Source organism: Pleuronectes platessa, chromosome 20 (assembly GCF_947347685.1).
Source record: "Pleuronectes platessa chromosome 20, fPlePla1.1, whole genome shotgun sequence".
Lineage (NCBI taxonomy): Eukaryota > Metazoa > Chordata > Actinopteri > Pleuronectiformes > Pleuronectidae > Pleuronectes > Pleuronectes platessa.
In genome coordinates this window covers 21,282,736-21,287,735 of record NC_070645.1, presented here as the reverse complement: position 1 = coordinate 21,287,735, position 5,000 = coordinate 21,282,736, and positions in this window count along the sequence as shown.

Sequence of the window (5,000 nt, the reverse complement as noted above, 5' to 3'; positions counted from 1 at the left end):
CAGAGGCTCCACTCCCGTGAGGGGGGGCTCTACCCTGGTTCTCCTCCTGGTTGGGTGTGCTTGGTAAACCTCCTGTGAAGGGCGCCCAGGAGGATTCTGACTCCACCCACCTCAACTGTCCCTTTTCAACATGAGGGAGCAGCGGTTGGACTCAATGCTCTGGATGTGTGAACTCCTCCACATGGTTCTACTGAGCCTGAAGGAGAAGGGTTAGGGTTTGCCTTGTATTCGCCATCTTGTTTCTTTCTGTCTATGTTCTTTATATCTATGATCTATGTTCTAGTTGTTAGAACGTAGATCAACTGGTGAAGGGACTGAAGGGATCATTCCAGAAGCTGATCCGAGATCAGGCCTCGCGTTTAGAAAAGCGCGAGATGGGTGGAGGTTAGCTCGTCTCACGCCAGAAGCCTCCGGGATCTTCAGAGCCCCCGGTGGTCGGAGCTGTTATGGCAGGAGAGCGTGTGAGGCCGGTGGTTTAATCTTCAGCCTCATCAGAGTCAACAAGACGTGAATATGGAAACTAAATCTGCTGCTCATCCTAAGAGGCAAGTAATAAGTACAGGAATGTAAAAAAATCATTGTTTCACACACACACAATGATGTTGTCATAATTGTGTGTGCGTGTGTGTGTGTGTGTGTGTGATGCTACCCCTTTGTATTTGTGCGTTTTCCCAGCACCTGTAAAATCTTCCAGCAGTGATTAGTCAGCACTGAACGCCCAGCGAGCTGTTTGTCCTGGCCCTGTGTGTGTGTGTGTGTGGGGGGGGGGGGGGGGCAGATCTACAGGACATGATTCAGCAGATACTTTTGTTTGAGGTGGGCTGCGTCACCACAACACACACGTGAACACACACTCATTACACAGTAACATAAACATCACACACAGTGGAGATCAGGTCTGATTGGTCTGTTTCAATCATAATAAAAATGAACAAACTCATAAAACCTTGAATGAAACTCAGTGATGTCTTCATATCTGAGCTCTGGGACTTCAGTCGTACCTGATGTGGTTTCTCTCCAGCCTCAGTTTCTCCCATGATGCACCACAGCATCTCTTTCCTACGCTTCAGACTTCAGGAGTTGAGTCAGAGACGTTTACCAGGAAGTGAGTGTTGTATGTTATTAGATTGACCACCCTGCACATCTGGATGAGACGTCACTGGTCAGCTGATAGTCACCGACCAGCAGAGGAGCCAAGCTGCAGATGAAAGAAATGATCCGTCAGTGAACTTATTCCTATCGAATAAAGAATGTTTGGACGTCAGTGCTTCTTCCATCCTGGTCACATGATGATTCACATTATCTCTCCATACACCAAGGCCTCCGTCCATGTTCCTCTTGATGGACGCCTCGACCACACTGAGATCTATAAACATGGTGAAATTATTGAATATCGACGCTGCAAATGAACAAAGCATTTGTTTGTGTATCGGAGTCTTTTGTGTGTGTTGTCATCATCACTGCAGACCAGCTCTCAGTGTGAAAGTGCAACGACCACAAAGTTGTTCTCAGTGTAAAGTTTATTCACACGCTTGATGGAGGAGGTCAAAGTTGAGTCTTTGGGATTTCACAGGTTAGATATCAGCAGAGCCCACGAGCTCTGGAGATCACAGGAACCTGAAGGAGAAGATACAGAACATTATTAATCTGATAACACAGTCACATCATGTGGGGCTGTTACCTGCTACTTCCTTACTTCCTTACTTCCTTACTTCCTTACTTCCTCCACATTGTTTACCTGTTCACTTCTTTAAAAGTTGTCCATGTATAATCAGATGTTAGCGTGATCTAAGATGTCGAACCATTAAATAAAGTGTTTCTGTTCAGCCGGCGTGTCCTCGGTTCATCCTCCGAAACTTGTCAGAATGGTCCAGTAGCTTTTACAGTGATGCATAATGTACGTGAGGAGCTTCTTGAGTCTCCAGGCCGCTCTGCTCCATACGGCTTGATTTAAACATGCTTCCGACGCCGTCATTAAAAGCAGTAATGCATTATGTAGATGGATGGAATGTTTTGGGACGTCATGCCTCTGCAGTTTGCGTTTTATGTGCTTTTACCTCGACAGGCAGAGAGGAGCTGGTGTGAGAGCGTTGACCTGTGGAGACTTCACAGAGCAGACCAGCTGATGAAGTCGATGGAGGGTTAGGGTTCTCCTGCTCAGTGACGGAGAACCTCTGCTTCCTGAGGAACCTCAGCTGATCCCTGCAGGTCACACATGTTCTTTTTAATTCTAACCACAACAAACTCTAAAGAGGACGTATTTGATTTCACTGACTCACGTGTCCATATTGAGACAGTGGCAGATTTTCATTTAGAGACAAACTGTTGAGGTTGTGATGATAGATTTTGTGGGAGTGATATGAAAAGTTGTGTGAACTCCTCAGCCGGTTGAAGTCCTTGTTGACTTTCTCCTGGTGTTGTGTTGGAATTTGAGGGGTGGAATCAGGTTGGGGCGTCTTTGCAAAATTTAAATCCCTGATCCCAAAAAATGTGAGGAAATATTTATGCTTCATCTCATATATGAAACAAGAGAGAAGGGTTAACACTGTTTCTTCAGTTCATCTCAGTTCAGTGTGATGTTTTATCATCATGGCTATATATTCATATTTAGCCTCACTCCATCACTCTTCTATTCCACTTCCCTCGTCTTTTCTTTTCTTCCTCACCTCCTTCCAGCACCTCTCACTATCTCCCCTTTTTACATTCATCTCCTCCCTCTCTCTTTCTCTCCCCAGTCGTTTTGTATGTAGGTCGAATAGCTGTTAAATGTAAATGTCCCTCATGCATAGCAGAGCAGGCCTCCTTCAGAAATACAGGGACTGAATGAGAAATGAAATTAAACACCTCCAGCCACTTCAAACATTCACCAGAGCGTGTGTGTGTGTGTGTGTGTGTGCGTGTGTGTGTGTGTGTGTGTGTGTGTGTGTGTGTGTGTGTGTGTGTGTGTGTGTGTGTGTCCTGGTGTGACCTGCGGAGGCTGCATCCTCCCGTGAGTCGATGTGGATTCGTCGAAGCGGATCAGCAGCCGTAATGAAGGAGTGTGGGGGTGGGCAGGTGGGCGGGGTCACAGCTGCTCAGGTCACTTAGCTCCGCCTCTGCAGAGGTGTCACCCGCCTCGACTGGAAAACAACAAACCACCAGAGAGATGAACAGGTGATCTGACAACAAACTTTAACGAACGCTGCTGAAGATCTGATTGGCCAGCAGCTGAGTTCCCTCACTGTTGATGATCATATTTCCACCTGGGGTCAGACTCTTCATAAAGTTCACGTGACCACCATCTTTAGTTGGAACAACTCGAGTTCCTGACGTCATCACTTATAAACACGTTCAGATCGTTTTACAATCAGCTTCAATTAGAAGCTTTTAATGTGACATGTCATCAGCTGCATTCACTTGATTCATCTCTTCAAATATTTGATCCAGTCCAGGTGTTTGTAGGATTCACATGTCGACATGGAAAACGTTATTTATATTCCTCTTTGTTATCATGCAAATATTAGAAAAGGTGTCAAATCCATCTACGTGGGTAAATACGACTTCAAAGCACGAGAACAAATCGAAGTCTGATTAACGACAACACATTTTGGAACTCTGGGATGTCGGAGCTTCTGACACAACTTGAACACACAGATAATCCGAGGACCAGGGCTAGCTTGTTAGCATGGAGCCGGCCACCAGGGGGCCGATGGAGAGGTTTGGCTTCACTGTCATGTCGTTCATCTTTCTGTGGATCCAACACAAACTATGACACATTAAAAATCGTAGAAAATTACTGGACGTGCTTTTCTGAGGAGCTAAAACATTGTGACTTCAAAATGGTAAACTCAAGTTCAGAAATCATTCCATGGATTCTGTATGAAAAACTGATCAATAACTCTGTATAAGATGTTGTAGTTTAATTATCCTCTCGTTCTCACACTGGATGACGTGATATTTTTAAAGAGGGATGAATCTCACCAGCGGCTCAAGTGACTCGGATCAGGTTCTTCCTCCACGTGTCCAGATCTGATTCTTTAGTGTGAACAGCACAAACCACTTTCACATGTGGCTCTGAGGAGACGTCCCGCAGGCGAAGGGACAAACATGGAGGACAGCTGTGATGGACGTTGTCCTGGTGGACATGACTGTGTGTGTGCGCCGCAGGTGAAGAAGACACTGAGGGGTGAAGATGTCCGTCAGCAGAGAGGAGCCATGCAAGTCTCTGAATTCTCAATGATCCTCTCTCCATGAGGAGCCGGTGACCTGAGGTGACCTCCGGTTCAGGCTCATCTGCTTCTCACGGTTTGTTTGGAGCCACCAGGTCATAGCCAGGGCCGGGGACACGTCCACAGAGGACACGTCCACAGAGGACACGTCCACAGAGGACACGTCCACAGGAGGACACGTCCACAGAGGACACGTCCACAGAGCAGGTTCGTGTTGTCATTCAAAACAAAGATTAAGAAACATACCAGAACTCACAACTTGCACTTTATCCAAGAGCTAGAGTAAAGGTCAAGAGGTCACCAAAATCACAGAGAGTCATCCTCTTAGGACCACGAATATCACGATGTCTCACTCTCGACCAAAACAGAAGAACCATCTCACTTTAATCATCGTCTCTTCCAATCTGCCATGAAAAAAGTTCACGGAATCTCAAACGCGTGGCTGGTGATCCACTGTGGCGCCCCCTCATGGGAGCAGCTGAACAACAACAACAACAACAACAACTGTACGAGATGAAATACGACTGCTTCATTTGGTGTAAGTGAGTATTTCCTGTGAGAGGCGGCAGATCCAGACTCCTCGCAGACTCTGAATCCGAGGTGCTGCTCACCCCGGCGAACTCCTCTCTAATTAAACCCTGGTGATTCTGCTTTTAAATGTCATGTGAGGACACGTGTGAGCTGGAGATCACCTCCCTCTCAATCTGCACGAGTCCCCAGATGATCTCTGGGTAAATTTACATTCCACCGGCCGCCGCCTCATCTGAATGTAAATGTGGAGCTGATTGCAGA